Source organism: Alosa pseudoharengus, unplaced genomic scaffold (genome assembly GCF_046254945.1).
Source record: "Alosa pseudoharengus isolate Yale_2024_CS ecotype anadromous, Long Island Sound unplaced genomic scaffold, YU_APseudo_1.1 YU_APseudo_1.1_scf_20, whole genome shotgun sequence".
In the NCBI taxonomy this organism is placed as follows: Eukaryota; Metazoa; Chordata; class Actinopteri; order Clupeiformes; family Clupeidae; genus Alosa; species Alosa pseudoharengus.
In genome coordinates, this window is record NW_027468664.1 from 29324463 (window position 1) to 29346962 (window position 22500).

General features: G+C 45.7%; 1 protein-coding gene across 2 annotated transcripts in view; it reads right to left on the reverse strand.

Annotated features, from left to right (window-relative positions):
• The window catches only part of cdk17 (cyclin dependent kinase 17), a 78208-nt gene that overhangs the window by 42613 nt on the left and 13095 nt on the right, over positions 1 to 22500 (reverse strand). Inside the window, exon 1 of one of the 2 annotated variants that reach the window (XM_076297029.1) lies at positions 2916 to 3015. The exons of the other annotated variant lie outside the window; for it this stretch is intronic. The gene's annotated coding sequence lies outside the window, so the exon portion shown is untranslated. Of the gene's footprint in view, positions 1 to 2915; positions 3016 to 22500 lie in introns of those variants that run through there. 2 annotated transcript variants of the gene reach the window in all.

The following is a 22500-nucleotide window of genomic DNA, read 5'->3' on the forward strand; positions in this document are numbered from 1 at the left end:
CAGTCACACACACACACGCGGGGGCAGAGAGTGTGCCACTGGATCAGGTTAATTAGGCCTGTAAAACAGTAAAAGCCTGAGGAGAGGGTTACTGACGCACTCAACACCCCCCACCCCCACCTCACACACTGCAAAAATGCATACTGATTCATGCAAACACACACACACAAACACACACACACACACACACACACACACACACACACACACACACACACACACACACACACACACACACACACACACACACACACACACACACACACACACACACACACACACACACACACACACACACACACACACACACACACACACACACACACACACACACACACACACACACACACACACACACACACACACACACACACACACACACACACACACACAAACAGGGGGAAACAGATTGTGTGGTACTGGATTAGGTTAATTAGGCTGATAATGCAGGAAAAGCCTGAGTAGAAAGAGTTACTGAATATCGAATTGTACGGACACACACACGGGCACACGCATAGACCGGCACACGCATACACACGCAAAAAAAAAAACACATTTGTATTACACACACAAACAAATGGACACACACATATTTGTGTGTATAAATCTGGGTGTATGTATGCATGTGTCCAATATAGTGTACTGGAAATGTAAAGTGTTGAGTCTCTGGTGTTTGGTTAGGGGTCCAGTGCATTGTGGGTATTGTATTTCCCACAACTGAGAGCCACCCTGGCTACTGCAGTTAGTCTAGAACAGGAGTTGGCAACTCGCGGCTCCGGAGATTTGAAAATATGAGATTTGATCCCTCTGATGCGGCTCAGCTTTTGAAAATAATTAATGAGTAGGCCTAGTCTATTTAATTAAAATACATTTTATTTTAGTTCGTTCATTTTCAAAATGTAATATTTTGTCTATCTGAGTAATTTAGCCTATATAACTTTCCACCTAACTTGACTCCGTTACCGTAGCCTGCACAATATTGTTACATTTGCGGTTCGTTGCCATGTCAATATCAAACAAAATCACCGATTTCCCTCCATTTCAGTCAACAAGAACACTTTGATTGTTATTGTTGAAGTGTGCGCTTGCTGTAGGCTAGATAAGGAAACGTCAACGACCACAGCTTGCGAGTGCGAACACAAGCTGCCTGAAATGGGAAAGTTTCCATCCGAAGACTAATTCTGAAAACGTGAAATGAACTGCCCGTTATATATCGCACACTGCAACGAGTTAGTATTGCTGTGTTAATCCTGTTCGGTTCCACTTGCATATGAGAAATCTTTCTCGCATATGAAAAATATAAAGACAAACCTGCGCTCACGTTTAAGGGCAATTTCGCGCAAAACTGTCACATCCATAACGCCAACACAATGCCATGGTATTTAGTTGGCGTTATGGATATGACAGTTTTGGGTGGAGTAGGCCTTAAATGGTGACAGCCTCAATTCTTGCATGAAACTTCACCTCACTGAATATGAGCCAGCCAGACTCCAAGACCATCACCAAATCTAATCTCTGGTAGGCCTAATATTAAATTTTGCCAATGACATGTCAACGAAAATGGAGTGTTGTGTTGTTAACTATGATGTTACTTTGCATACCAAAGGACACCGGAAAAATAGGGGAAAATATACTTCTGTCATTCCACTTTACATTTCAAGTTACTTGCACATTAGGCCTACTTTTAAAACTAGTAGAAAGTGTATTTAAAAATCCTCTGTTGAATGAAAGTAACTGTACGTTAAATATCCAAACTTTTTCTTGTAACCGTCTTTATGTGGCTCTTCTGAGATAAAAAAAAAATAAATTTGGTAAAAGTGGCTCTCCAGGCAAAAAAGGTTGCCGACCCCTGGTCTAGAACTACAGAACTACTCTTGTTTGTGTTACATTATGGGTGATATCGTCCCCAACCCTCTTTCAGACTCTATTTCAGTTAATTGAGAGTACCAGGGTTTTGTAGATAGCGTGCCAAGGAGGGAGAGTCATTGATGTAATGAGCCTCACAAAACACTACGATCAATTCTGCACGTCAGAAAAAGGGGGGGGGGGGGCTGTGGTGCAAGTGGCTGCAAGGTCCGTAGCGTACCACATTCAGACCCAAATGCCCACGCACGGACACCCCGGGTTCTAATCCGACCTACTGCTATTTCCCAGTCCCGCTCGAAAATCTATCTCCCATTTGCCTGAAACAGGAGACTTGTGAGTTCCTCCAACACAGAAATCATCTCACTCACACTCACACACACACACACACACACACACACACACACACACACACACACACACACACACCTTATCACCATGGCAACAGACACCCCCTTCTCTCCCGAGGAACATCGTCTGTAAACGGGGAGAGTGTGAGAAAGGGGAGAGAAAGATGAAAAAGAAAAGAGAGAGATGGGAGGAAGGGAGGGTGCAACCAAGTTTGTGTGTGTGTGTGTGTGTGTAGAGGAGGGGGAGCAGAAGGTTGCCTTTGTATTTGACTAAGAGGCATGAAATCACCAGGGCAACTCCAGAAGGGAGGGAGGGAGGGAGAGAGAGAGAGAGAGAGAGAAATGAACTGGGAGAAGGAGAGAGATAGATCAAGCATGGCCGAAAAGAGACCACATATTAGGAACGTGAACCCCTCGCCATAAAAACAATTACGCCATGACATCATGCACAAGCAGATCAAAGCCATGTTACCATGGAAACTGGCAGGTTGTCTGACACACCTGTACACAGGCATGAAAACGGGTCAGGGGTGAAAAAGGTGAGAAGGGCGCGCAAAGAGGGAAATGGCCGTTTCATGCAAAACAAGTGCGAGTGACATTGTTGCCAATAGTGCATAGCTTCCATGGAGTATGAAGTTGCCTAAAACCAGAGATATATTAAGAAAACAAACTACAAAATGACTAATCTTTACAAAAAAATACCTTTATTTCTTCTTTTTGGCTTGGGCCTAAGTGTGAAGGGGCCCACTTTCGCTGTTTGGCAACATGCTTCAGCCTGGCCCTCCTCTCCTCCTCAGTAATCTACAAAATGAGTTTTCTTTATTTAATTATTTATTTCTTTGTGCCTGAAGTTATCAGACATTTCTGAAGATTTCATAGGCCTATTAAATGGACACTTCACAGTAGACTATTAGAATAAGTCTGAATAAGATAAGTCTGAATATTTGTTGGACCAAACCAGGTAATAAATAAACTTGGGTAGGGTAGACTAGGCTTTAATTTGTTAATTAATTTAAATTGACTTGAAATGTTTTAACCTGCAGCCTAGGCTACTTACAGATTGTGGCATTGTGCTATTGTGTTTAACCAACCAATAAAGTTGTGTGAACAGTGTTCACATTACATGTTAAACCCTGTAGACACAGACTAGACTTACTGACCAGGCCACTGAACGTTTCTTAACGTAAAGACAGCATTACCATGTCAAACACTGCTTTTGTCCCTGAACTCGACAAAACGCACCAGCCCAGTTTAGTAGCATTTAATTCAACTATTTAGTTATTCACATTAGCCTTTTAGTCCAGTGGACAGAAAGGTGAACCCGGAAATGTTGAGTACACCAAAGTTTTATGATGGAAATATATAGTATGGGTTCCCAGCATGCAGAAACTGCCGGATGCTAATTTGCATATGTTGGGCAATTTGTGTAATTGAGCTAATTAGCATAAATAAGCATAATAGCCTATATTGATCATATTATAAGAGCTGCTTGGCCAAAATGGACAATATTAGTATGTTTTAGGGGTTACTGGAGATGCTGAGTCCATATCTGACATTTTCAAGATTTAAAATCACTATTTAAACTTGGTTTGGTCACGTTTTTACTCTCATTAAGCTGATTTTGCTGAGTTTTTGGAGGCGATTTAGACGGATTTTTGGAGGATAAAAATGTTCAGTGTTTAGGAATAATTTGGATCCTCAGGTTATTTCTGAATTCCACAATCATTTTGGAAATAGCTATTCACTGGCCCTCTGCTGTGACTCACAATTGAGTAACAAAGGGAAGAACTAGCCTCTACTACTCCTCACTGTCCTCATCCGTTGTCCTGTCGCCATCTTCTCCAGACTGTTCATCCCTGTCCTTCTGCTGTTTTTGCTGTGTAAATATATTGCCACATGTAACATCACTTAACCTGACCCTAGCCAGATGAATTTCGCTCCGCCTAGCTCCACTCATCCATCTGGGACCAATCCATTGAAGTGTTGCTTCAGAAGGCTGGGCCTAATCAAAAAATGCTTGCATATGATTGAATAAGCCACTTGTCCGTCATCTATTGACGTGCTACTTCAACCACTCACATCGAAGCCAACCCGTGACGCTGATAACAGTCTCACGGTCGCTTCTCCACTACATCACATCTATGAAACTCCCGCCCTGCGTCCTGATTGGCTGAACCATAAAATCGGTTGCAGAAATCACTCTCAATGGAAGAGGTCCCAGATGGATGTGAGTGAAGCTAGGCGGAGCTAAGCGGAACGAAATTCATCTAGCTAGGGTCAGGTTAAACATCACTGCCTTTGCAGAAACAATAATTAGTACAGGCCAGGCCTGCAGCTGCACTTTCCAGATATATGTACAGTTTTAACCCAGCTTTGCAGTTACAGCTGATAACAGCTAACAAATCAGGAGGAGCAACAGGACTTGAATTGAGGGTGGGCAAGTTCCTCTCCTTTCTTCATACCTGTCTTCTCCAACTCCCTCCAAACGCGGTTATATCCACAGCCGGTGGATCAGGACGGTCTGCTGCTTTCCAAAGCAGCACCTGTAGATGGGAACGTTTTCCATGGAGGAGCAAGTTGCGTTCTGTAGGAGACAGTGTCTTCAGTGCTGGAGGAGCCGGGAGTGGGAGACCTCACCGCCAGGGATGAATTACTGCACAGGCCTACCGGGCCCGGCCCAGGGGCCCAAGGGGTCAGGGGGCCCTGAAGCCCAAGCCTTTGCATGAAATCATTGCCTCAATATCAACACATCAGGATGTAGGCTATGAATCTGATTTAATTTAGTACTGGCCATCCCCAAAATGCACCAGAATACAGGAAATCACATCAAACAAATTAAAACATTTCTGAGGAAGGACCTCCAAACCTCCCTTCCACATATGCAACAATTAATGGGGGGCCCTTAATACATCTGGGCCCAGGGGCCCAAAAGTTCATAATCTGTCCATGCTCACCGCTAGGTGGAGGCCCAAGCAAAAGGATCCGAAGAGAACCCTTGTAAGGGGTACTAAAAAGCTTACAGAGGCCTTCAGTAGAAGCCGCAGGAGGAGACCAGCCGTCGCCTGGGCCTAGCTATGGGAGAAATGCTTGCCTGAAGAGGGTTTTGATGCAGTGGCCACGGCGGAGAAGGACTTCACGCGACTGGGAGAGCGGTCTGAGGAAGCGGCCTTGGAAAATAAGGTAGTGACGCTGGCCTGGGCGCTGACTTCACCGAGAGAAGACCTTGAGCCCCTGCCACCGCCGGACAGCTTTAGGCTGGAGTTGGCGGTGGCCCTGGCAGCGGAGCAGAGCAGAGGTGGAGCGGCAAGGAGGTGGTGCCTTGAGGATGGACGGTTGGCGGAGCCTGTTCGAGTCGGCCTGTTTGCCGGTGCTCTTTAGAAAAATAAGGGGGAAAAAAGTTTGTTGTGTGAAATCCGATGGCACGAGCCAGAGAGAAGGTGTAGACCTTGGCGCGATCGTGGCGGTGTGGAGTGGCCGAAACAGCGGAGGACAGCTCTGCGACAAGGCAGCAGAGGAGGGACGCCAACATCGGTAGTTGTAGCTGTGTGCAGCGTGGTCCGGCTGCGATGGAAGTGGAGTCTGCTGCCCCGACTGGCGAGACGACGGAGTGGAGCATCGGAGGTGCAGTGCCAGTTACGGTGGTCAGCGCCGGGGAGTCTGTGGCAGTGGAGGCTAGGCCCCGCCAGGTGTTGGGGGAACGTTGCGGTGGTGCACACTGTGAAAGTGCGACCTGAGGGCGTTTTCTAAAGAGAGCTGGGGACAAGAGGCGACAGACCAGGTGACTGCTAGCACGCCCCGCATTGGGCCGCTGGTGGTTGTGGTTCCCCAGGGTGAGTAGGGCTCTTGCGGTGTGTGCACCCCACCTGCTGTGTGGCAGTGCCAGAGACTAATTGCTGGACTGAATGTGGGAACGCCTGCGCCGAGGATGGCAATGGCTTGTTGGGGGAGCTGTGCAACTGTGCTTCCCACAATGTTTCGCGCTGGGGATTCTGGGAGAAATGAATGATCATTTCAATACCAATGTTTCCCAAAAAAGCTTGTCCCAAGGAGAACAGTATTACCTTAAACACACATGAGGAAACTGAACAGTCCAATCAGTAGACTAGGATAAGCTAGCCAACTATGTTACTTTGTTTACAATATTTCCAGGCTTCAACCAGACAGCTGAATGTGGTAGAGTTGTAATAGAAATAGTAGGCCTAAGCTATAGGCTAATCTGCATAAAGTGTGCTGTCATAAATATCAGACATTCAGTATTCTCTCTTTTTATATCAGGATATAAAATAATACAGATATATTACATTGTAATCCTCTGGTACTCTAAGGTAGGCTATTGAAATGTCTAGCCCCCCCCCTCCAAAAAAAGAAAAATCGAGGTTTGTATCAAACCGTGGGTCAAAAATCGTGATATGAATCGAATTGTTAGGTTGGTGTATCGTTACAGCCCTACTGTATATCACTACAGTCCTATCCTCCAGAAATCTGTCTAAATTGTACCAAAAAACTCAAAATCAGCTTAATGAGAGTAAAATGTGACCAAACCAAGTTTAAATAGTGATTTTGAATCTTGAAAATGTCAGATATGGACTCAGCATCTCCAGTAACCCCTAAAAGCATACTAACATTGTCCATTTTGGCCAAGCATCTCTTATAATATGATCAATATAGGCTGTTATGCTAATTTATGCTAATTAGCTCAATTACACAAATTGCCCAACATAGCCTATGCAAATTAGCATCCGACAGTTTCTGCATGCTGGGAACCCATACTATATATTTCCATCATAAAACTTTGGTGTACTCAACATTTCCGGGTCCACAATGGGGCTCTATGGGCTGTCCACCGGACTATTTACTATAGCCTACTGATAAAGTATGCCTATTTGCTTCACCTTTTGTCGATCTAGAATAGATGGCTCAAACTGCTCGTATTCTTCATCAAATGAACTTGTTATGTCTATATTTCTGTCTAATATCGCTAACTTTTTACAACAGCCTATGCTACGTTGCTACACCAATTCTCAACGTCTTTTTCTGACAGAAGTTGAAAGTTTCAACTAGCCCACCTGTGACATCAATAAGCATCTCTCCTCGCCAGGCTCACATTCCAGCTGACATTTCAGACGCATATATCTGTAGTCACACAGACAGGGAGGCTATTCCAGCGCAAGCGTTCTGTTCGCGTTGCATCCGCGGCAAAAATTAGCTTCCACTGTTTAATAGGCTAAATGCATAGGGGCTGCAATCACATAATCGTTGCTGGATCAGACAAGTTTTTATGGGCTCTTGTCTTACAACGCATCAAGATGCGTTCGTGTCAGCGCGTGATTTGTAAACTCAGTTGTAACCCCATACACACATAATATTTTCTCATTGGATCTGCGCGAACCACGTAAGTCCCCTATTTTGGATTCAAAACGGCGAATTTCGCCGAAAGGTGAGGAGTTTTCATGCCTACAGTGGGCTACACCTAAGAACCAACTTACACTACCTGCCTCCAGCACACGCTCTAACACGCACACACAAAGTTCAAACAGTATATTGATTACTGGTTGGTGTACCTGTTCAATGGGGATCTTCAAAGACCCAAAGCGCTACCCTAAAGTAGCTCCTATACCCTCCTATACTTCTCAGACAGACACTCTATATCTCTCTCTCTCCCTCTTTCAAACACACACCCACACACAGAGAAGTCTCACTAATTAATTATCATCCTAAACAACTATTTAGTGTATTACAAAGTACAGCAACCTAGTCATTCCAAACACTTAGACACAGCGACACACAATACACACGTACACACACACACACACAGAGGCAGACAAATGAGTGATGGTGAGAATGGTTGTAAGACAGTGCCCTATGACCTTTGGGGAACACAGCAGCTGGACTCAGAGGTCAAGGGTCAGACTGTCACCCAACTCTCACTCCCCACAAGTGGCAAGAAGCAGCCGATACTGTGTGTGTTTGTGTTTGTGTGTGTTAATATGTTGTGTTTGTGTACATTTATGCATAGTGTGTAAGAGTGTGTTAGTATGCATGCACTGTTTGAGCCTGCATGCATTCATGTGAACCATGTGAACCTTACATACGTGTGTAAACTGCATGTGTACGTGTGTGTGTGTGTGTGTGTGTGTGTGTGTGTGTGTGTGAGTGAGTGCGAGACGTGTGTGTGTGTGTGAGAGCGAGAGAGATATATGGGCTTCTATGAACAATCTCTGTAATTAAGTTGGAATGCTTAGACACGCCCCCTGCTCATACCACCTGTGCGTTTTACACTCGGTCACCCCATAATTCTTCTCTCTCTCTCTTTTTCCTCCCCTCTCCCCATCTCTTTTTTTTTCTCCCACTTATGTCTCTCTCCATCTCTCTCTCCACCTCTCTTTCCCTCACCTTTTTAAGACTGCTTGACCCATCATGGGATGGCTCAATAGGTTGACCTCTGAACTGGATGTTAACCATCCAGGTGAAATCAGTGGTCGTGGAGGATGTGGTGCGCACACACACACAGACACACACACACACACACAAGAAAGATAGACACACACACACACACACACAGTCAAAAACAAAGAGATGCTTAATACACACAAACAGGCAAATAGGAAAAACTAAAAATGTGCAAACCCATGCACAAACAAACAAACACACATACACACACACTCTCAAGCATACACATGCACACACACACCACATGTTCACTGATTTATTGTGGAACTGGCTGACTCATACAGTAAACCAAAAAAAACAAAAAAACCATAAACCTTTTCTCTACCTACACACATCAATTAGCTCGATTGGTTCATTATGCATCTGGCCTCTCCAGGAGGTCACATGTCATTTCATATGAGCAGACACTCAACAACAAGTCAATGATGGCAGGCCACTACGCACGCCAAACAGCTCACAGACGACATGACAAATGGAAGCGGATGATAAATTCATCATCATAATAAATGCAGGAGAAACATTTATGAACATAAATTTACATTAGAACTGAACCACAGTCATTATTTTTCAAGCACTCATCTCCCCCCATGAGAGGGCCTGAGCTTCCTGCTTGGCTAAGCTGAGGTCTGCTCACATGTGTTCACCAGATATAGCCCAGAAGTCAACTACAACATCCCTGCAATTACAGCGGCCCCCTAAATGTTTGAAGCACTCGTAAGTGGCTGAATATTCAGCGCGCATAGGAAAGCATTGCTCTTCACCTTTAACGCTGGTCTGCCTTGCTCACGGCACCACTTCCACACTTCCACTTTGGGTAGAAGGCACGCACGCATACGGAAACGTGCGCACACAAACAAACACACACACTACGTGCATGAACCCTTCCACCCTTAGCGGCTGTATGTGTGTGTGTGTGTGTGTGTGTGTGTGACACTCGCTCTCCGGGGTGGTCCCAAGGTGAAGGCTAGACTGTCGATGGGAGCATCAATAGCCCAGGAGCAGAAGCAATTAGGTTTGATAAATCAATGTGGGGAGGGCTGCCGTGGAGTGACGTATGTTCCGTAGCCCCATGAGAGACACTAATGCAGGACTGGAGAGGGTCCAGGAAATGGGGATCTCAACATCCAACAGATGCACAGATGAGCTTTCAATGTAGTGAGTACTGTATTGGGAAAAAGGGGGTTCTTAACACTGTGCCTAAAATGCATGATGGTACATACACACATGTACTCACACGTACACATAAACACACACAAACACAAACATGTATGTTTACACACACAAACACATACATACTTAAATGTACACACAGACAGATGCATTGGCATCACAGCGCAGTCATGGGACAGCATGGGATGAAGGCGTCCGGGGGACACAGGCACAGTGTTCATCGGAGACACACAGTCTAATTCTGTGGTTCATCAGGGAGACAAAAATACACACGGCCAAATAAAAGCCTTTTACAGGGAGCATGTGTGCCTGCAGGCTAACGCAAACCACACACACACACACACACACACACGGAACAGAGAGAGCCCTGTGTGTGTGTCTGTGTGTTTCTCTCCTCTCACTCGTCAAAGCTTTCTCACCACGGTGACTGCCTATCCCGTTAGTTTGGTGTGTGTTTTTAAAAGCATTCACAAGTGGGCCTCATACTCTCTCTCTCCAACCATTGCCCGAGTGAATGTGAGTGTGTGTGTGTGAGTGTGTGTGTAGCCATGCCTAAGAAACACGGGCTAGTAGCTGTTACATAAGGGCCTTTTCAGGGGCAGCAGGAGAGCATCAATTTTACATGGCAGAGAGATGGAGGGGAGTGGGGGGAGCATCACATTACTCCCTATGGGGCTAGCAGGGATTACATCAGTGTGTGTGTGTGTGTGTGTGTCCATGTCGATCTGAGAGAGAGAGAGAGAGAGAGAGAGAGAGAGAGAGGATGAATGTGAGAGAGAGAGGGTGTGTGTGTGTGTGTGTGTGTGTGTGTGTGTGTGTGTGTGTGTGTGTATGTGTCTCCATGCGTGTATGTGTGCCTGTGAGGGAGAACATGCCTGTGTGTGTGTGTGTTTGGATAGTGAGAGTGTGTATGCACACGTGTGTATGCTTGTGTCTGTGTGTGTGCGTTAGAGAGAATACATCTCTGTCTGCATATGTTTGGTGTGTGTGTGTGTGTGTGTGTGTGTGTGTGTGTGTGTGTGTGTGTGTGTGTGAGAGACAGACAGATAGATAGACAGACAAAGAGATAGACAGAAAGAATGCAAGAGACAGGAAGAATTCCATCTCTGATTTTCACATACAAGCTGGAATGAGGAGCTGTGTGTGTGCATGACACAGAGAGGGAGAGAGAGAGAGAGAAAGAGAGAGAGATAGAGAGAGAAAGAGAGAGAGATAGATAGAGACAAGAGAGAACAGGAGAAAGATGTGGGAGAGAGTAGACAGATACATAGATATGGCATAAGCATGAGCGAGAGAGAGAGAAAGATGGACAGAGCGAGAGAGAGAGAGAAAGATGGACAGAGTGTGACAGGAAGAAGAGAAGAAGAGAGAGAAAGATCTGGGGAGAAGAGGAGAAGAGGGAGACGCTAAGATAAATGACTTCATCTAGCTCCCGACGTGAGGCTGGTGGTCACTTGTCTCTCAGGGGAAATTATACACACACACACACAAACAATCAACTGCACACAAGCATGATCAACCACACACATGTACGCATGTTCATACACACACACAGAAAAAAAAGCATCATCATGGAGCATTCTGCATTCAAGCCCATCTCAGAGCCTTTGCCCTGCGCAAGCCTTGGGAATACGAACACACACACACACACACACAGGTCTCATGAGGAATTTCACACAAGACTCCAAACCATTTGAGGTCATTTTAAATATGCAAGCAGTGAAGATGCCTGCTGACACGCACACAGACACAGGCACACACGTGCGCACACACGCACACACACACACACACACACACACACACAGACCATCTGTTCTTTGAGGAGGTGCAGGTGCTTTATCATGAACAAAGTGGACCATCTCAAGGGCAACCTTCACTCCATGCACACATGCGCACACACACAGGCACGCACACGCACGCGCACACACACACACTCTGAGACGAAAGCCACCCGACACAAAACAAGGAAGCCTTGAGAGGAGCCACAGAACTGGTGGGGATGAAGAGAAGGGCACTTACAGAGGGGACAGAAGGGAGGAGAGGGGGAGCAGAGGGAGGTAGAGAAGTAGGAGAGAAGGAGCTGAAGGAGGAGAGAAGGAGGAGGTAGATGAGGAGAGGAGGAGGAGAGGGAGGTAGAGAAGGAGCAGAGGAGGAGGAGAGGAGGCCAGATGCTTGTAGAGGAGGCACTGGGCAGGAAAAGAGAAAATGACCATGCAGAACAGCAGACACACAACCCAGAGGAAGCATCTTCAAGTCTTTGTCTAGAGATAAACAGGGTGACAGCTCGTTGCCGCTCACTGTCTGTGTGTGCATGCATGTGTGTGTGTGTGTTTGCCTGTGTGTGCACGTGTGTGTCTGTGTTTGCGTGCGTGTGTGTGGTGGAAGGTCAACAAGGGGCCAAAATCTATGAAATGACAGCATGACAGCACAGAGAGAGAGAGAGAGAGAGAGAGAGAGAGAGAGAGAGCTTAAACACATACGATAGCACATGCCACAGTCAACTCAAGCCCACACACACACACTCCCCTGATTCATTTCCTCTAGTAGTCTGCATGTAGGCCGATTTCACCACATCCGATTTACTTTATGTCTGGCTGTCCATCTCCATCACACACACACACACACACACACACACACATCAACACCCATAATTTTGAGTCTATCCAGTGCGCACGCACACACACACACAGGGTTTGGATGACAGTTCAAACCTTTTAGCCGTGTATGAGTGCGCGTGCGAGATAAGAGGATGAGCACGCCACACCAAATCAATGCTACTAATGATCCTCTACAGCACTGGCATAAATACAATAACGTTACTACACACACACACACACACACACACACACACACACACACCATGACCTACTGGGACGCGCATCACTCTTTGACATACCGCGGGGTGTGTATAATGTTAGTGTGTGAGGGGGGAGAAGGATTGGGGGAGGGGGTGCTGGGGGCTGGGTGACTCCAGTACAGTAAGAGAGAGAGAGAGACAGAGAGAGACAGAGAGAGACAGAGAGAGACAGAGAGAGAGAGAAAACATTAGGAGGAACTGAAAATGTCAACAAGCCAGAGAAAGAGAGACTGGCTGACAGAGAGACACACAGATGCAGAGAATAGTTGGAGCATGAAGAGTTAGTGAGAAAAAAAGAAAGAAAACACTAGTAAGACATGAATGTACACACACACACACACACACACACACACACACACACACACACACACACACACAGACACACACACACACACACACACACACACACACAGAGTCAAAGAAAGAAAGGATTGAAGAAAGAAAGAATGAGAGGGAGAGAGAGGGAGAGGGAGAGAGAGTGAAAGAGAGTGCGGTCCTCCAGGGAAACCGTGTGCTTCCTGCAGGTCAGTGAAAGAGGACAGAGGGAGGCAGGCATCCCACAGGCCCTGCAGCAGCCATCTTTATCCACAAACCCCTTGCTTCTCTCTTTCTCTCTCTCTTTCTCCTCTCTACCCTTTTCTCTAGAGTGAGATGTGGAACATACACGCTCTCTCCCTCACTCTTTCTCTTTCTCCTTCTCTCCCTCTACCCTTTTCTCTCTCTCCCTCTCTATGTTCCTCACATCTACCTCTCTGTTGCCTTCTTTATTTTCTCTTCTTCACTTTCACCCATTTCCTCTCTTCTTTCACTCACTCACTCCAATTCCCTCTTCTTCTCTCTCCTCCTCCTCTCCATCCCTCCCTCCCTCTCCATGTTCCATTTCCTTCATTCTCTCTTTCTCTCGTTCTCTCTCTCGCTCTCTGTGATCCCAGAACCTTAGTTCTCTGTTACTTTCTTGCTCTCCTCCTTTATCCCTCTCTTCCCTTTCCCTCCATCGCTGTGCCCAACTCCCTCTTTCTCCCTCTCCATCCCTCCTGCCATCCATCTGAACTTTATTTAATTCCCTCCCTCTCTCTAATCTCTCATCTCTTCCGGTCTCACTAGAGGTCTGTTCCACTTCTCTATTTAGGACACACAAAGGCCCTGCTGCCCTTTTCCCAGCTACACCTCCTCACCACCACACACTATATGACCCCATCACTTCCCTACACCTCCTCACCACCACACACTCTATGACCCCATCACTTCCCTACACCTCCTCACCACCACACACTCTATGACCCCATCACTTCCCTACACCTCCTCACCACCACACACTCTATGACCCCATCACTTCTCTACACCTCCTCACCACCACACACTCCGTCTGGCATCATGTTTTTGTTTGTTTTTATGTAATGTTCGTAATTTTATGTAATGTCATGTTTATTTTTTGTATTGGTTTGTCTAGTTAAATGTTTTCCCTATTTATTTACACTATTTTTGATAGTTTTCGTGTTATTCTTAGTCCTTTTTACTCCTAAGTCAGCTGATGTCGTAGACATTTGTCCATTGGGAGCTTGCTATGGCTAGCTTTTGCCCTAGCTGGGCATCGGACATCCTTCCATCTATCCGTGAGCGGTGCAGCACTTCACTGTCTGGTCGAGGGGATCTCTCGGGACAGCTGGACCTAGGCTACTCTGCGAAAGACCTGCCGTGGCCGCCGAGCTGTTACTGACCTGCGAGCTGCCATGCCAACTGCAGACTAACTGGGCCTCTGACATCCTTCCATCCATCCGTGAACAGTGCACTTCACTGTCTGGTCAAGTGGATCTCTCGGGACAGCCGGACCTAGGCTCTACTCTGCGAAAGATCTACCGTGCCCGCCGAGCTGTTGCTGACCTGCGAGCTGCCTTGCCAACTGCAAACTAACGTTAACAGTGAAGAGCTGCATTCTCACGGAGCAACAAAGTCGCTGTTAAGTCCACCGAATTGCGGATCTACATGATCACTCAGTACTTTGGACTGTGCTTCCATCATGTCCAGACTGCAGTCTAGCAGGCCTAGCTTCTAACGTTAACGTTATCTCCAGACTGCCAGTGAATTCACCGGGTTGGTCAGTTCTTTGTTGGCATTGCATCGGTTGTGAAGACACAGCTCTGTGCGCAGTTTTCACGGATCATCATTGCCCTTGGACATTTTCAGCTGGTTTGGAAATTGGACTCACTTTTTCCCCTTTTAAAATATATTTTCTTTTTTTTATTCGTTTATTTGTTTTGTTGTCTGTCTTGTATGTCTTGGTGTCACGGGTACGTTGGCGACTACGCCGCTCCGTCCGACATTTTTTGTATTTGTTATTTTTTAAATGTATTTGTCTTGTCTTGATGTCATGGGTACGCTGGCGACTACGCCGCTCCATCCGGCATCTTGTGTCTTGTTGTTATGTGTCTTGTTTGTGGAGCGCTTTGGATTGCACTATGTGCATGTTAAATGCGCTTTAAAAATAAATCTGACTTGACTTGACTTGACCCTATGACCCCATCACTTCCCTACACCTCCTCACCACCACACACTCTATGACCCCATCACTTCCCTACACCTCCTCACCACCACACACTCTATGACCCCATCACTTCCCTACACCTCCTCACCACCACACACTCTATGACCCCATCACTTCTCTACACCTCCTCACCACCACACACTCTATAACCCCATCACTTCTCTACACCTCTCCACCACACACTCTATATCACTCCATCACTTCTCTACACCTCCTCTACACCTCCTCTCTACCACACACTCTATCACTCAATCACTTCTCTCCACCTCTCCACCACACTCTATATCATCCTATCACGTCCCTGCACCTCCTCTACATCACACACTATCTCTCCATTACTCGTTCCATCAACAGCAGCTAAAATAATGGTCGAGTGTTCGAAATCTTCACAACAAAAGTGTACTATAGAGTTAGTGAGCATAGCATCTTCATAGTTATACAACAATTGGGTTCTATGGAACTATTTATTTGTTTCTGATTGGCCGAGAGACGTTCCATGAGTTGGAATATCCCTGGACATTTCAACTCAGACTTTGCACAGCTAATAATAAATCACTCCGCGATACAATGCGAAGATGACACAATGTTCTCATCCCAGCCCTCCACTATTAAGCAATGGGTTACTCCTTAGCAAACCATAACGAAACAGGCCTCCGGCCTCGTGGCTACGGCCGAACAACACCCGTGGGAATATCCATGACCAACCCCACTCTCACTCGTGCTATATTGCTTAATTATTCACTGTATAGAGCACTATGAGGTGAACAACCTTAGTTATTCACTATATAAAGTACTATGTAGAGCTATTGAAGATTTCAAACACAGCCAGTGCCTTATATAACTCTGTCTAACTAGCATCACCTGCGTACAATTCCACTAACCCCCCCCCCCTCGGCATCCTTCAGCCTCTGTTCCGTCATGAGGTGATGTGTGTGTGTGTACTTGCGTGTGTGTGTGTGTGTGTGTGTGTGTGTGTGTGTGTGTGTGTGTGTGTGTGTGTGTGTGTGCGTGTGTGTGTGTGTGTGTGTGCGTGTGTGTGGAGGAAGGATAATGCATCTCTGTTCTGTGTTTCCTGTTGTTGTTGTTGTCGTGTGGAGATGTCTGTGCGTGAAAGTCTTCATCAGTTCCATCATGGCGGTCATTAAGGGGGAATGATTCTGATAAAGAAAAACCCATTAGCTTTGAATGAGGATGGTTAGGTTCGTTTTTGGCTGTTCTGTTGTGCAGGCCCAGACACATCCTGTGATTAGCACGGCAGACAGGACACAAACTAATGTGCCTGTGCATGTACACACACACACACACACACACACACACACACACACACACACACACACACACACACACACACACACACACACACAGTACGTGCACAAGTGTACACACGGTCCGGAATTTAGCCCAGCGTAAACAGTCATCTGCCACTGAGGAATTTTTGACATTCCTGGGCAAAGATAGATGAGCACGTGCACATGGACAAAATGCACACAAGACACAAACACACACACAATCGGAAACACACAGACACACAAACACAATCAGAAAGACACAGACCCAGGCCCAGTTAAAGCTGTGTGCTCACACTCTCTCTTACTCTCTCACACACACACACACACACACACACACACACACACACACACACACACACACACACACTCACACACACACACACACACTTAAAGCTGAGATTTCTCAGTTTGCAGCTCAGAGTTTGTGCGTGTCAAAAATGAAAGTGCAGATGTGAGGCAGATGTGATTTTTTTTTGGCCTCTCGCTTGCTTTCATTTCCTGTCCAGCTACACTGCACACTCCACAGATTGGCTAAGCAAGGACAATCTCACTGTATCAAAAGGGGGTCAGGGCCTCTGCAACTGTGTGTGTGTGCGTACGTGTGTGTGTGTGTGTGTGCGTACGTGTGTGTGTGTGTGTGTGTGTGTGTGTGTGTGTGTGTGTGCGTACGTGTGTGTGTGTGTGTGTGTGTGTGTGCGTACGTGTGTGTGTGTGTGTGTGTGTGCAACGCGTCGGGTACCTGCATAAAAGTTGCTCAAACGGGTGAATTGTGACATTCCTAAAATTCACGGGCGGGGGTGCGGGTGGATAAGGAACTCCTTGTGGGCGGGTAGCGGAGGAGAACCAAAACAGTATTTTAGTTTGAAAAATGAAAAATATGTGCAATATTTGTATGTCTAAATTACCATTATCACAAATGTGTGTTTTAGTCAACGATAGCCTACGACCTTTGACCATCACGTCACTACTGCGACTTTGATTTCTTCGATGCATCTCGTAGTTGGAGCGTTGCCAGCATAGGCATAGGCCTACATATAGTTATTGTTTGTGATGCTCAGGTTGTATTTTTTCTTATAATATTAATAGGTCTATTTATGTAATGTTCTGATGCAGCAAGCTTTGGGCTATGGTACGTTATTGTAAGACTTAGCCCTTATACAAAATGTTAAAGAAAAATGCATGAGTTATCAGGTTCCATAGCCTATTTAAAGGTGCCGATGGTAGGCTACTTGAATCGAGTAAAAGAAAGTGCACTTTAGGCTATATTGTTCATTAGCTTAAGATTTAATGTATTGAATCATAGAGAGCCTATATTGTGTTGAGAGGTGCGAGATAAAAATAAAGCACTTTAATTGCCATGATTTTAGCTCGTGTGTGATTTATCGCCGGAAACGGGTCGGGTTACAGGCCAAATTTTAACGGGTCTGGGCGGGTGCAGGCTTAATTTTGATATCATCACGGGTGACGGGTCGGATCTGGTGCTGAACTTTGCGAGTGTGGGCGGGGACGGGTCTCCAGAAAGGGACCCGTGCAGGACTCTGGCTGGTGTGTGTCTACAGGGGAGGCGTCTTGGCCAGGTGAGTAGAGCGTTAATCCCATGAGCCTCTTCGATACTCAGACGGCCATGATGACTAACGGTTTCCGCTCATTGTCCTGCAGCGGCTGACACACACACACACACACACACACACACTCAATTCTCCACAAGACTAAGCTTTTGTCAGCTCAAAATCAAAAAGAGTGTGAAGTAGCCTTAGAGAAGTTAAACTGACATTCAATCGAGCCAACTCTTAGCTCCAACTGCATTAATACTCTTTCAAAGATTGACAATAACACTGTACCATATAGGCTATATACTGTATGTTATACTACTTATGGGGCTGTATTTTGGGTCACCAGCGCATGGCGTAATACTCGTTATTCACCCGCGGAAAGTTGAATTTGGTATTTTGCACGTTTATTTTTTAAGCATTGCGCCCAGGGGTGTGGCAATTAACAACCTAGGGAGGGGACTCGCGCATTGTCTAAAAATCGCTATCATACACCACCTAAACCTGGTCAGAAGTCAATGGCGAGTTGTTCATATGCTATTTTAAGAGCGCATGTCAACAGTCATATTGGCAGGTGCACGCACCATCCTTCTATCATTCATGAACGCACACCAGCGCACGTCCATGCAAAGCATTAAATTGCACGATTACAATGGGAAACATAATTAGAAATAAAGATATTACGAAATACTGTACATCTCATGATGAGTAGTTATTCACCATCATTTGCAAATTGGTAATGACGGTTAAAAGTGATTAGGGGAGAGGCGAGAGACACGTATGGAGCACAGCTGAAGACGCACTGTCACGAGATATAAGCAACTCCTCTGCAGGATAACTGTTGTTTTATTCAGTCATTTGAGCAACATTAGGGTAAGTGTTGCTTTTTCCAGCCTATGTTTTCGATGGTAACCCATTGTCAGTCGATAGTGAAAGTAACTGCATATAACTGTCTTGTAGTTGACTGACTCCTTGGTGAAGTTAGTTTCACTTTGCCAATGAGTTCAAATAATAGACGAGTGCAAATGCGTGAAGGCTATGCTAGGTTTTAGTAAAGCATGGTTTAAGAATGACTATTCCATACGGTCTCGCAAGCAGCCTCCTTCAAATGCGCCGTTGAATGCCAAAATACCGATGCATTTATTTGACATATCGCGCGTTGCGCCGTTAAAGGGAATGACAGATGTCAGTCTCATTGGTTTAAAATGATGTTACGCCCCAAACACACCCATATGACTGATTAAAAGACCTAGGAACACCTTGTTACGCCATGCGCTCCACTTTTGAGAACGAAACCCCTCCCAATGTAAACTGGACATCCTACTTAATTTGAATAGACTTTTGACGAGTGACGATGCACTTTAGAATGTCATGATAGGGCCCATGTTCTTAATATTTTTTATTCCAGCCAGTTTTATCTTTATAGGCATTTTTGTAGTTGACAGTAGTTGAGTGTAGTTTTTGTGGTATTAACTACTGCTGATAGACTAGAATTTCAGATTGTTAATTATTAAATAACAGTTTGTAGTCATTGATGATTCCGAGAAGGACGCTGATAGGTTTGTTATTAGTGTAAACTCACACTCACCCCCCCACTCATTCACCCTGGGGGTCAAAGGTCATGTGGAAGTCCTGTAGATCCAGGGATGGTAATTCACCACCCGGGGCCAGGTGTGACTGAAAACCCCCACTCACACTGATGTGTACACACACACACACACACACACACACGTTTAATTATTCACCTCCTAGTGTGTTTTATCTATGACGATCAGGCTCAGTCAAACATGACATGATCTGAATACGTGCCTGTGGAAAAAGTGGCCACCTGGTTGTAGGTGCTAAAGCAAAGTAGAATTTGGTTGTGTGTGTGTGTGTGTATATATATATATGTGATTGCGTGGGTGGATTTCCGTGTGATTGCATCTGTGTACATGTGTGTGCACCCTCATTCATGGAAAGTGTTGAGGTGCAGTCACTGATGAGTTTGTTTCTCTTCTTTTTTTGGTCACAACATTACGAAACTTTAAAATTCTACGAAGTGTATCTTACTGGCAACGTCACTATTTTGTAACATCTCCGATAAAATAATTTTGCAACACTGCTGTTCAACGTGTACTCATGTATTTCCCCCTTTACACAACTCATACGCAACATCCACATAGACACACAAGAGTCTTTAGATCTCAGGAAGTAGGCCCACACAACACTGAAAACCCCGCAATCTCAGATGTCATTCTCTGCAAAAGGCCCAGACCACTAAACCTGCTAGCCCTACCTCACCTGCCCTGCCTATGAGGACACGCTACGATATTAGCCTGCTCATACTGCTTCTCTAGCCAGACTCGACTGCTAAACCTGCTAGCACTAGTGCTATCCTCACCTGCCCTGCCTACGTGCACAAACTAATTCTATTAGACTTTTCTTGTGGCTACGCTAACCAGCACCCTGTGACTCTGGCACAGGGAGGCTAGTCAGGAGTGCACAGGGGAGACATCAGCTTGTGTGTGTGTGTGTGTGTGTGTGCGCGCTCGCTCACACACACACACACACAAACACACACACACACACAAACACAGGGTAGTTATTTTCTCTCCGTGTCATAGATTATTTACAGAACAAACCCTTACTTTGTGTGATGGAGATTATATAATCTGAGCACACACACTGTTAAGAGAGCAAGACAAACAGTGTGCACTGATGATATAAAAATATATCGCTCTGCTCATGCTCCAGGCCAGAGAGGAGCAGGGAAAGGAAAACCTGCAGGCAGTCAATGTGCTTAAGCACAGAGAGGATAAGAGGGAAAGATAAAGATGCTGAGAGAGAGAGAGAGAGAGAGAGAGAAGAGAGAGAGATGTGGAGGAAGAGAGAACTAGGAGAGAGGGAGTAAGAGAGGGGGAGAAAGACTTCTTCTTGAACTTCTTCTTGACCATAGCTGATGTCGTGACACCATCCCTGAGGACATTAGTCACACACACAAACCAACACACAAACAAACACACAAACACAAGTCCATGGGCTTGATGTCAGTTTGTGCAGAGATGCCAGCTCTCTGCGGAGATCTATGGTGCCCTGCTGTTGCCTAGCGATGACAGGAAGAATGCAAACAATGTGTCTGTCATGGCACTGAGCTCATTCCACTGGGGAGTGCGCACACACACACACACACACACACACACACACAGGATCCAGACCCTGATTGGTGGCTCTGAGCTTGTTCTGACTGAAAGTGTCTCTGCAGTGTGATAAATATTTCAGAGGTGGAAACATGAAAAGAGTCGGTTTCAGGCCGAAGCCTTTCCCCACTCTGCCAAGTACAGCCTTCTTATACACACACACACAGACACACACTCCCAACTCTGCTTCTTACTTTGCGCATATGGGGCATGAGTGAGAGTGTCTTTGACAACATGAATTGAATGTGACCAAAAAAAGGCTGTGTGTGTGTGTGTGTGTGTGTGTGTGTGTGTGTGTGTGTGTGTGTGTGTGTGTGTGTGTGTGTGTTTGTGTGTTTGTGTGTTTGTGTGTTTGTGTGTGTTAGAAAGGCAGAAAGTGTCTGAGTGAGTGCTGTGTTTGTATGTGTGTGTGAGAAAAAATGCATGAATATAACAAAGACTGGGAAGGGAAGTTTGTGTGATGGTGTGTGTGTGTGTGTGTGTGTGTGTGTGTGTGTGTAAGCGCTTTCAGACATACGTGTAAGACCGGAGGTTCTGCCAATGTTAAACGGTGGGGCCGTATATCTGAACGACATAACCGGTCATGTGGAAGTCCGAATTCACCCGGTGTTTATACTACTCCCCCCCTAGTATTTCCTCCGGACATTATGTAAATGTGCTGTGTCTGAATGAAGCGTAGAACATGCGGTTAAGATTCACACCTAGTGAGAGGTCGTGTAGGTGACGTTTCTTTCGTGCGTCCATGTGGTTAGATCTGACTTAAATGCCAGTGTTATGATGGAGTGGCATAATGCTGTCCAGAAAATCTCCGACCTGGAAAGATGCAGACATCACGGAGCTACTGTCCATGAGGGCATACAACATTTTGATAGAACACATGAAGGGAACGGCAAGAGACGTTGTAGCCTACAACTGCATGGCAAGGCCAAACGAATTCAAAAGACTGAATCACCATAAGCAGAAGGCGCTGAAAAGGCAGCAGCCTACACCGACTTCGTTGACGACAATAACAGGAGTATTTAATAAATTGTTAGCCAACACGGTTTTCTGTTCATTGATACCTCGCTGAGCTCGCTGATATTTGTTGAGCATATATGCCTAGAGAAAATGAAAACGAAGAAAAGCCAACTTTGTTACAAGCTCCTTACGTAAAAGCAATAGCCACATGGGGAGAGGATGCTTTTGGAAAAAATAAACCATGAAAAAACGAACTTCACTGTTGTTAGTATTTTGTTTATTGCTTAAAAACG